Source organism: Lactuca saligna, chromosome 9 (assembly GCF_052625555.1).
Source record: "Lactuca saligna cultivar CGN05327 chromosome 9, ASM5262555v1, whole genome shotgun sequence".
Lineage (NCBI taxonomy): Eukaryota > Viridiplantae > Streptophyta > Magnoliopsida > Asterales > Asteraceae > Lactuca > Lactuca saligna.
In genome coordinates this window covers 147,287,501-147,300,545 of record NC_136425.1, presented here as the reverse complement: position 1 = coordinate 147,300,545, position 13,045 = coordinate 147,287,501, and positions in this window count along the sequence as shown.

Sequence of the window (13,045 nt, the reverse complement as noted above, 5' to 3'; positions counted from 1 at the left end):
CGAAAAGGATTGGGAATCCTTCAATTCTTGCGTGTCATGAAGACTTAGTTGAATCTAAGTGGGGGAGAGACTTTTTATAAAGTTCTCCAAATGTGAGTTCTGGTTGTGCGGGATGCAATCTCTTGGGTACCTTGTCAACCAGAAGGGTATTCTAGTCTATCCGGCTAATATAGAGGTCGTGATGCATTGGGAGATTCCGAGGTCTCCATCTGAGATTTGGAGTTTCCTGGGTCTAGCAGGTTATTACTGGAGATTTATACGGGATTTCTCCAAGATTGCGGTTCCTTTGACTCAACTGACCAAGAAGTCGGTGGCCTTTCGCTGGGGGCTTGAGCAGCAGGTAGCCTTCGAGACTCTCAGATAGCAGTTGTGCGAGGCACCGATTCTCACCCTGCCAGAGGGTGTAGATGGTTTTGTGGTTTACTGTGATGCTTTGATCACGGGCATGGGTACGGTACTAATACAGTGGGGCCACGTGATAGCAGGTTGCGGGAACCAGGTTAGAGTTCCGGTTAAGACTCAAGTTTAGTGGTGTGTTAGGTCGAGTGCGTGTTCGACCCGGTTTGGAGAGTGTTGTAAGTCTGCGGGTGTAGCCGTAACATGCACTAGTAACCAGATAGTGATAGAGTGTTGTAAGTTTGTGGGTGTAGTCGTAGCATTCACTAGGTTGATAGATAGCATGAGTGCATTGTTAGGACGTGGAAGGAACAGTAGTACCCACCAGTTCGGGTGCAACAATGAGAATATGTGAATCTGCGGATTAGATTTCGAGGTTTACCCAAATGGAATAGATCTGGTTGAGCCAACGATACGCCAGTTGGAACGTCACTGCAGTTATGAGATCAGGGAAGCAATGGATTGCTTAGGTTCGTGTATGATATAAGGCTACCGTTGGTAAAGGAGCCATCACTTTTAGCCTCGGGTTTGGTGACATCAGGATTCAATGCATGGAACTGATCGGTTAGATCAGAAAGTTTTAGAGTCACAGTAGCATGATAACTAGTTGCAACTAGTTCCAGAGAAGGATTTCGTTTAGAAGTTGTGTGAGGCGACTATGTGGGAATCCTCTGGCTCTGCAGTTGGGTTGGGACCCAGTATTTCAGATGAGTGGCAAACAAACTGAGCCCAAAGAGGTCTCAATGGATTTTGGAAAAGCAGCCATGTGGTGACTTACTGCTTCTGGCAGTTCAGTGTTCGGGCAGTTTCAGCGTTCGGGGCAGTGTTAGTACTTGTGTCTTAGGTCGCAAGTACGGACGAAATAGCTGGTTTATTAGGAGGTGACAAGTCACTTACAACAGGATCAGCTGAGCCTTCACCATGTATAAGCGATCTACAGAGATAATTAGGTTTGTGATCCTATTTTATAGTGGGAACCTCGAACTATTAGAAGTTGAGTATTCAGTTGAGGGATAAACGGACTAGGTTCAATGATAATGATTCAATATGGGTGGTCTGCCAGGGATTCAAACCATCTCGAGACAGCAGATTTCAAACGGAGTAGATGTGATTTTGTTGCGAGGAATTCGTTCACCTACATAATTTAGGGATTTGCGAAGATTGGTCACGACTACCCTGGGAAGGTTAGGGTGTGCCCAGGATGGTGACTATGTTACTAGAGTGGTTGGGCGTGTAAGGAATGGTAAGGAATGATTTCAAGGACGAAATCTAATTTAAGTGGAGGAGAGTTGTAACACCCCGTTTATTAAATAAATAAATAAACAGATAAAAGCCCTAAAATTATTAATTATATAGCTATGTGTTGGTCTCGAGGAGTTAACTGTCATAATTTTAGAAGGCGGGGATTAAAGTGTAAAATCTGGACTTAATTTGTAAGTATTATTGTAGGCAGGCATTAAATGGTAATTTATTGGACTTCATTTGAAGAAATTTTTAGAGGATGGGGGGCTGTTTGGTAAATTTTGTACCTTAGATGCAATCGTTTTTCAATGTTGGGGTTTAAAAGGTAAATATGGGATCTATTTTGAAATGATTTAATATGGAGGGACTATATGCGTTAATATGGAAATTTTTTGGAATTGGACGGGACTTATAACCCATCACCAATGCGTTGCCAAACCCTAACCCTACTCTTCATGCAGCCGCCACTTCCTTTCTCTACCCCTTCCTCAACCGCCGCTATCAGCTCCGGCTACTAGCACCACTGAACAACCATCGGGCTCTTGCTGTCGGAATTATTGAAGAACATTGGGAACTAGGAAGACGCCACATCAACTGGAGATCGGAGGGGCGAAGTCGATGTCCAAGTTGCCGCCAACCTTTCCTCTTCTTCCCTTCGTTCTACTGTTGTAGCCACCGAGACGACCGCTGGTACCCTCCCACCTGTCTTCACCTCCAACTTCATTCTATAGCGACTATTTACCGCTGCTTCCGTTCCATTGAAGACCAGATCGTCACCACTGCCGATAGAAAATCGCTATATCTACCCAAATCTGGGTTCCGGTCGTCGTTTTCCACACATGGTGGCTGAGTCGGGAAAGTTCCAGTCTCCATATCGTGTTTAAGCGTGTGTGCGTGTGGATTCTCTGCTGGGAATCAAGAGAACCGCCGCCACCACCTCGTGGTGGTGGCTGTCACCGCAAAATGCAACCATTAGCTGCTGCCACTTCCATCTCCCTTCGTTGCCAGGAGGGTGACTGGTTCTGGTTTCAAGAATATAGTGTGGGTGTGCGCATTTTCATTGAATTTGAGTTGTGTATTTTGCTGGTCAGAAAATGAGAACATCCACCACCACCATAGGGTGGTGGCTGCCGCCATACGCCACCGCCGGCCACCATTAGGTGGTTGTGTGTGTGTTAGTTAGTGTGTGCATTGCTTTTGGTATTTCTATTGTAAATTGTAACAAAAATGGAATAATGAGAAAGAAACTCGAAACCAACACCGTGAGGTGGTGGCTGCCGCCTCTTGCTGCCACCGGCCATCGTGTCGTGTAGCGGTGTGCTTGCCTCATTGAGTTTGATTCGTTTAGGGTGCTTGAAACCCTAATAGTCCTTGTAAGCCCTAATGGACCCAATGAAGCTTAATGGACCTAAAAGCCCAATCATGTGACTAATGGGCTTAATGATATTCTAGTGGGCCTAATAGGCCCAATAAAGCCCTAATTGACCTAAAAGCCCAACAACTTGATAAATGGGCTAGTATTTGGATTGGAAACCCTAATTAGGTTTTGGAAAACCCTAATGCCAATAAAACTCTAATTTTGAGAATTTATCAGGACACACACGGGAATTATTTAATAACTTGAAATATTAAATAATAATCATTGGCAAAAATTATTCTAAGCAGTATTGGACTTAATGGATTAAGTCCTTAGTGGATTAAGTCCCTAGTGGGTTAAGTCCTTAATGGGTTATGTAGAACACTTAACCCTAATCATCATTTCATGCAAGAAATCCTAATTTTAATTGGGCCTTGGTTTGGGCCTTTCTATTGGGCTTTGGTAATTGGGTTATTAATGTGCCATCCAAGAACGATCTTATGGACTATAATAATTTAATGGGCTTTAGAGTAAGGCCTATGTGAAGGTTTGGACCTAATTTGGAAAATTGGGCCATAGATGAGCCATAATTAGGCCTTCATGATTATGTAATATTGGGCCTTTAGAATGTCAAATGTTGGACTGGACTAAACGGTTGGGCCTTATGGTAAGACCCTGTAAAGGTTTGGGCCCAATTTGGAAAATTGGGTCGTATGTTGGGCTTTGATTCATAGTTGACTTTGGGCCTATGGATTGGGCTTTGGGCTTGAATAAATTCAACCTTGGGGTAACGTAGTAATTATCCAAGTATGTAATTATGGTTATGTTTTGGTACCCAATTATTAATTGGGTGTTATTTTGGTGTTGACAGTTCGGGAATCTGTCATCCAACAACTAGGGTTGAGTGTGCGAGAATTCAGCAATGTAGGGTTATGTCTGCGGGACTTCAACAGTGTGAGGTAACTTACCTTCCGGTAGCGGTGGGTCTACGGCCACAATGTCGGCCCACCAATAGGAGTTGTATGTTAGATGATTGTCTTTGTGATATTCATCTAGGTTGCTGCTACATGTTATGTTTATGTGCTAGCATGATATGATGTTATGTGATAGTGGTAGTAGGGGTGAAATGGTCCCCAGTTACCAGTCGATAGGACCGAAGGGGTAGATTAGTACCCAACTATGCTAAACAGATTAGGATATATGTGATTTATATGTTTATGCTATGTTTTTAGGTGGAAGTGGTAGGGGTGAAATAGTCCCCGTTATCCAGTTGTAACAAACCGAAGGGAGCCCAACACCCATATATGCTAGGCAATTATCCAGTTGAAACAGATCGAAGGGGAGGCCAGCAACCAGATATGCTAGGCTTTTATTCGGTTGAAATAGTAACAACCATAAAATTGTACGCTAAATTTAAACTTTTTCAATCATACATACAACCAAATAGTATTTTTTTTTACAAATTGTTTTCAAATCATTATTCATCAAAGTGTCCCAATAACCAGATCATAAGGATGAGGAGCGGTACGGTTACGCCTTCTCCTTGCCATGATCTCCTGAAGTAAATGAAACAACAAAATAAAAATTGTAAGCACGAGGGCTTAGTGAGCTACCCCCAAAATACCAATACCACACTGATAATACCATATCAGTAACAGACATTCAACAACATGCATACTGGGCCATCGGCCTGACTGGACCGCCCTGCAGGGCCTACAGTCTATCTGAATCTATCTCGAGCCTTCAACATGACTGGACCGCCATGTGGGCCTACAGTCTCCCCAGACCGCTCATAGGGTATGTTGGCCTTCAACACAAAACATGACCGCCTCAACCTAACCAACAAGCAATAACCATGTGCGCATGACTAACATATACTGGCATATACAAACATCAAACATATCTATCTCACTGATCATCAATCATAGCAATCTCTCGTAACTAGAGCACTGACCTAGAAGGTCATTAACATACCAATCCCTACGGATCATAGAGGCATAACATACTGTCTATCCTGATTCCGATCTAGCAGATCATAACCACATATAGCATACCATAACAATAACAACTAAAGGGTCGGCCTTGGTGCCTTAGACCCTATTGATATAGTGAGGATAACTCACCTTGCAGATGTCGACTCAGTACTCCAACTCGGATCACTGTAAAAAACTCCATCACCTATTACCATAACATAACATACCCATAAGTTCCCAACCTCTCAAGGTACCCCAAGCCAACTAATCAACCCCTGGTCAAAGTCAAAGTCCTCAGTCAAAGTCAACAGTCCATGTTGACCCTACTCACCGAGTACCCTCGGCTACTCGCCGAGTTCCTTGAAGTACTTGTCCACTCGCTGAGTCAACGGAGTGACTCCTTGAGTTCCTTTAGTTTACGATCGAACTCTAAGGCCACTCGCCGGGTTTCCTTCTTGCAACTTGACGGTTACACATGCATACATAAATTGGGGAAAACCTCAACCGACTCACAGAGTTGTTCATACAACTCGTTGAGTCTACGACAATCTTCATCGGACTCGCCGAGTTGTTCATACAACTCGTCGAGTCCAAGCATATCTTCATATGACTCGCCAAGTCAACCTTATGACTTGTCGAGTTCCTTTAGTCCTTAAGCCATACATACTCGTTTAAGCCATCCAGTGGCTCCAAATTACAGATCGAGGCTTCTAAGGAATGCTTTTCACGTAAAGTTGCAAACTTTACGTGCATGCATAGCTAAAAAGGTTCTTAATGTCAATCCAAACTCACAATGGGGTTTCATACTCAAGGAAGACTTCATAAAAGGCTAAACTCGGAGCTTTATGACTCTAGAACCCAAGAAGGGTCCAGATCTGAAGATACAACTTCAGATCTAGCTCATATCTCACAATATCATCTAATTCAAACCATAAGGACCCTAGATCTCTACCAAATGAGGTCTAGAAGGAAAAAGAGGTAAAGGTGGCAACTTGATACCTACAAATGATGCTAACTGAGGTAGATCTCTGATTTCCACACCTTCCTTGCTCCTAATCTCTTGCTCTCCAAGTTCTTCCTTTCCAAAAACCTTCTTTCCAAGCTTAAAACACACAAGAATGAAGCACCACATGAATTAGGGTTTCTGAGCTCTCAAAGGACTGTAATGAGGCCAAAGGAGGCTTACGCTTCTTTAAATAGGGTGCAAAACCCTGGTATTTAGGGTTTCATCTGTGAGCTCCTACTCCTCAATTTCCTTTATGGACTCGACGAGTAGGTCACTAAATACGCGATTCAACCCGCTGCTACTCAACAAGTAGGGCAACCAAATCGTTGAGTAGGTCTTAAAACCAAATAAATTTTCATTTAAATCAATACCTAAGAATCGGGGCGTTACATATAGACCCAAGGGGAGGCCAGCACCCAGATATGCTAGGCAGTTATCCGATTGAATAGACCGAAGGGGAGGCCAGCACCCAGATATGCTAGGTAGTTATCCGATTGAAATAGACCGAAGGGAGGCCTGCACCCAGATATGCTAGGTGATATGTGTATTTTTATATATATTTATCTATAACATATCTTAATATTTTAGCATTTATTATTATTATTTAGAACTAAAATGTACTTAATATGCTTTGAAATATTTAATTACAGTTAAAATGGGAGATGGAATGCAAAAGAAAGAGAATGGAGCTGAAAAGATGCAAAAAGGATATTGCTGGCAGATTGACACCTCTTCAGTGTTTCGGGTATATCTGATGACTCATAAGTCCAATTGACGAGGTTCAAACTGTTCTGAAAACTAGACGAAATTTCCTACGACTTATGTGATAGGGACTTTTGGCTAATTCGACACTTATATTATCCAAAATCGGCCTTGAAGATGAAGCATAAAAGCTGGATGGAAATTCCCTCCAAGTTACTTATTCCCCAAGCTACACTTATCTTATTTTTATTTGCTTAATCCTAAGCCACCATTAGTTTCCTTATTCCAATCCAACTCTAATATTCCATATAAATTCCATCTCCATCAACTATAAATACCCCATATCATTCCACCAATTTGAATAATCTATGATATTCCACTTCAACTTGTGCAACAAGAAAACTTCATAGTTGCCGTTTTGAGGGTCTAGGAGGTGGCCGGAAGGCCGTTAAGCTAACGGAAGCGGAGATCGTAAGGGTTGGAGAGCGGACACATGTCGGTAATCATATGGGTTGTTAACGTGATCATGTTTAGCATTCCATTGTGTTGCTATTATGTATTTAGTTTCTGATTTAGGTGTAAAAACCTTTTACTTTGTGTTTATGATTGAATGAAACTTTGATTATTAGACTAATTGCTATATTGAATCGTTTGTTTGTGTTTAATTTATCTTGCTAAGCTTGTTAAAAGATCCTTATGTATTAATGATGATTATTTTCTGTTAATTGTTAAGTGAATTGAGTTGTATGAACATATGCTTGATTGCTTTTCTCTTATGATTTTGATGACCATCGAGATTATAAGTCTAGGAATAACGAATGTGAAACTAGGATTAACATGGGAATAAGTAAGTTAATGTGTGAGCCTTGTTTGATGACCATCAACAAGAGGTTAATTGAATGTTTAATTTGATTAACTATATTTACAAGTCTTGCTTGATACGAACTGAACACTAGGAAGCATGTTACTTTAACCAATTGATCACTGTTTGAATTGACTTGTTTGCTAAAGGATTAGTTATAGTGAACGCGAATCTAATCATTTTAGGAATCGGTGAACATGAATAAATGAATTTGTGTATGAAATTGTCTATGTTTTTAAAGTGTAATTTGTCTAAACCAAAGTACCTGAAGAGATTTGTTTTCCTGTTAGTTTATCGAGAATGGTTAATTAATTATTAGTTTGAGATTTATTAAATTATTTCTTTTATTCTTTTCGTGTGACATGTAACCTATAATTAAATATATTAAATTAATCCACCGTTCCCTGTGATCGACACCCGACTTACCTAAGCTATACTGTAATCTGACTATGTACACTGCCTATAAGTGCATAGTTAGTCTAAGTTTGTTAGGTTATAAATATTAAAATTAATGGGTACTTTTGTGCACATCACTAGGCAGATATCTGGTTGAAATAGACCGAAGGGGAGGCCGACACCCATATATGCCTGGCAGTATGTGTTATGTATGGTATTAGTTATGATGTGGGAACTAACTAAGCTTCGTGCTTATGGTTTACAGTTTTGGTTTCAGGTACTCGTTTTCAAAGGAAACGAGCCGACTCGATCGCAGCGCATCACACTATGGTTTTCCGCACATGAGATCTTTGGGATTACACTCTGATATTGTTTTATGATAACATGTTTTGATTATTTCTACTTTGGTTTTGACATGAGATATTATTTTAAATGTTTTTATACTAATGGTTTTATGTAATAACTTAATGAAAACGAAATTTTTGGCCTGTATTTTTGGGATGTTACAGACACATATCCCAACTTTTATTTGAAGTACACACAAAAGGGTAAGGCATTGTCTGGAATAATATGGGCCGATGAAACTGCAGAAAAAAAAAATACTACTCCAAATTCTATGATGTTATTTCAAGTGATGCACAACATATCGAACAAACAAGTAAAATTTAGTTTATATTTATTAATTGATATTAGAATATTAATATGTTACAATTTTTAATTCATATTTATTTACATATATATTGCAGATATAAGATGATATTTGTGCCATTTACTGCAATAAACAATCATCAAAAAAGTGTGAATGTGGGAGCTGCATTATTGTTGGATGAAAAGGTTGAATCTTATGCCTGGATGCTTAACTCTTTTTGGGAGGCTCGTGGCAAAGCTCTGAATGTGATACTTACCGATCAGGATCTGACATTAATTCAAGTGATATCTAAAGTTATACTTATGTAAAAACATAGGTTATGTATGTGACATATAATATCGAAACTGCAGAATAAGGTTAACTACATTCTTTATAATTATATAATTGATTTGGTTAAGGGTAGATTATACATCATCATGTCATATTTAACAACATCCAATAAGTAAATTTTAATTTGATTTATTTTAATAAGAATATTTTTAGATACTTGTTATAAGATAAATTATAATTATCATAGTAACATTCTGTATAAGTGTGTGAAAATAATATCTTAAAATTGTAAAAAATCAATGACATTCATTGCATATTATATCATTATAATTATTTTCAAGATATATGAATTTATATGATATTCACTAAATGTAGAATAAATTTATTAATTTTATTAACTTTGTATATTATATATCAAGTTTCAGTAGTTACTTTTAAGAATAAGACATTCAGGAATACAATCCACAAATACACATATTCAAATCCATTTAAAAGCCGATGGATGATAATATTAGATAAGTTTGAATAGACAAGTAACAGCTTGTTAGATGAAATGTACAACAAAAGACATGAATGGGTACCATCTTATTTTTGCCATATTCCATTGGCTTTCACCATATTCTAATGGCTGGATTGATGAAGACAACTTCCCGTTCAGAAAGCTCAAACTCATTTTTAAATGCATTTGTCAACATCAACAATTTATTGGTCAATTTCATGTTAAATTTTGATACAACAATATCAAATCAAAGACATGAACAAAAGAAATTTGATTTCAGATTTAACAATACTAAACCAATAATGCTTTCTGAGAAACATCCATTAAAAATTGAAGAACATGCAATACTAAACCAATAATGCTTTCTGAGAAACATCCATTAAAAATTGAAGAACATGCATCTACTATTTACACTAGGGAAGTGATTTAGAAAGTACAAAAACAAATGAAAAAATCCTGCTCAATGTGTACCCAGAAGTCAGTTTGGAACTATAATAATTTTTACATTTTCACAATTAATTTCAAGAACAAAACATGAGATCATTTTGTCTTCCAGGTACTATTTTTACATTCTGTAAAATTATACAACTATTTTTTTGATTATATGAATTTTTGATGTAGGTATCATCCAATGAAATAAATGAAAGTGTTCAATGTTCTTCCGGGATGTTCATCCAGTTTGAATAGCTATGTTGTCATGGTTTCAAGGTGTTAATTGATAAAAAAGTTTGCAAGATTCTAGCACAATATATTCTTCCAAGATTGCAAAAAATGTCATAAAAATAGAGCATCATACTTTGGGAAAACCTTGGGAATCTGAAATACTGACAAAGCAAAGCTTATAGAAGAAGCGAATTCTATTGTAGAAGCATGTATAAATGCATTTGTTGATGATGAAGATAAACTGAAAGATCTTATTGGAATGTTAATTTCCTTATGAATTGAAAAAGAGCAAAAATATCTAACTAAGCCTAAAAAATGATATGTAACATATACGTTTAGTTATCGTGTTATGTAATTTTAAAACTGAATACTATAATGAAATATTATATGAATTTGAGCTTGAGTTCTAACAAATATTTTTTACTAAAGTTGAAGTAAAACTATGTTTAGAATCATTCAGAAAGTGATGGGAAGTCTTATGAGATTCCGATCAAAAGTTAACTATTGGAATTAACGAAAATATAAATTTGAAAATAAGTAAAATTATGTTATTGAAAGTTGTAAAGAATCTCGTTAGAAACATTTAGGCGAAAATATCATCGAAATCCGAGCTATAACGAAGAAGTTATGACTTCTTAAAGTTTCGCGACAGAACCGGCTCAACGTCGTATGATGTAAAAAGTGAGTTTTCGATAAACTACTTTTTAGATTTAGTGACCTAAATGAAAGTCATAGTATTCGTTAAACCGAGAATTTTCATAAAAAGAATGTCAAAATCTGATTTCGTATGAGGAAGTTATGATTTTTCCAAGATTCTGTATAACAATAGATAGCTAAAACCTCGAAATAAAGATCGAGTGATTTTTAGTCGGCACTACCTAAACGAGAATCGAAGGTCTCGTCAATAGTAATACAACAAAGACAGACGAAATAAAGATCATGTGTCATTAGATTATTGGTTCCTTATTGTGTAACCCTAATATGCATTTTCTATATATATATATATATATATATATATATATATATATATATATATATATATATATATATATATATATATATATATATATATATATATATATATATATTGTTGTGATATGTCTTCGAGCTTAACGCCGTTTGAGGCGGTTTCGCCTGAGTTAAGCCTGAGAATCACAACAAAGAGAGAGCCGACGTTAGTCGTTGTCCGGGAGGGGGTCTCGACACGAGACTCTGATGGTCTAGTCAGAAGTTGTATGAGAGAATTTGGGTTTAGTTTAAGATATATAGAGAGAGAGAAACGATCCCTTCTTCTAGAGAAGAATGATCTTTTTTATACCTGTCGTCGAGGGAGCATGTTCCCGACAATACTTTTTATCTTATTTGGATCGTCATGACGTACGGGCGTCCTATTGGCGAATCATGCACCACTAGCAGTTATCTGCTATTGGTGCGAACCACCCAAGAGCAACACTCTGAGCACTACAGTTGTCGCTATGAGGAGTGGTTGGTATTGTTTTGGCTTGTTATGGGCCTTGGTGTTAAAACGTCGGTACTAGGGATGAGATTTAGAACCGGAAAACCGGACCGGAACCGGAACCGGTATAACCGGAAAATGCTTAAACGGTCCAGGTATTAGGTTACAATAGTTCCGGGTATTTCGGGTATGGGTCTAAGGGGTCCGGTTAATCCGGGTTTTTTAACCGGTTTTGTTTAAAAAACCGAAACTGGGTTAAATGGACCGGGTACGGGTTTAGTGGGCCAAAGAACCGGTTTAGATGTGGAACTGGTATAGGAAACATGCTAACTGTGGAACCGAAATACGATTGGTTTCTTTTCCCGTGCCCTCAATTTTCGTCGATCGTCCACAGAGAAAATCTAAAAAAAGTCACCGATCACAAAGAAGTAGATCGTCGTCGCCTACACAATACTCACTTGATTTGCGCCGATACTGAAGCCCAAGCCTTAGTTGATTTACGCCGATACTGAAGCCTCAGTTCATCATTCAGGTCGATGATCATCAAAACATCAACTTCCATTCATTCCCAATTGAACTTCAAATCAAGCTCCTACAATCAATTAAAGACCAATGGTAGACAATTGGGTAGATAACAATGAAGCTACACAAGTAAGTTGTCAAGAATTTTGATTTCAATGTCGTTAATAACCTAATAACCTAAATGTAATTTTTTGTTTGTTAATTTTTTTATAACGATTGAAAGATTATGCGATTGAGGTAATTAAAAAAAATCCGGGTTTTCCGGTTCTAAACCCATTTGACCCGGTTCTACCTTACCCACTTTCCTATTTTCAGGTTTTTCAGTTCTAGATCCACTTTACCCGGAACCTAACTGGAACCGATTCCTATATACCGGTCCGGGTTCCGGTTATAAAAAATATCATTAAACAGTTCCGGGTTTTCCAGGTCCGAGTCCATCTGGTCCGGGTTTGGACCCACTCTCATCCCTAGTCGGTACCTAAGTGTGAGGCCACGAGGGCGAGGGCCCAGGCTTAGCACTTTAGCTGAGTAGTGACCGTTAGCTAGGTCATCCTTTAGATAACTGTCCCATTATCTTTGATGTATTCCTAGAAGGATACATTTATATATATATATATATATATATATATATATATATATATATATATATATATATATATATATATATATATATATATATATATATATATATATGTTAAAAAATTATAAAAAAATATATTAAAACTCGTGGTTATTTTATTCCCTACAAAACGAGTATCATATTTGTATACGATATTTAAAAAACATTAAGATAATTAAAGGTAGTGAAAGATGACCATTTTCTATCTTTTAGTGAGAGAAAAAAATTAGAGAAAGCTGACATGACACTCAAAAGTGAAAGATGTTTCCTGAAAATACTCTACGGTCTAAGGCTATAAAGAGTGGAGGTGTTAACCCCACTCGCTAAGGAGTGCTAAGCTTACCAAACACCACTCCCTAGCATGTGCTAAGGGAGCCGCTAAGAAGAGCTCGTTACATGCATATATATATATATATATATATATATATATATA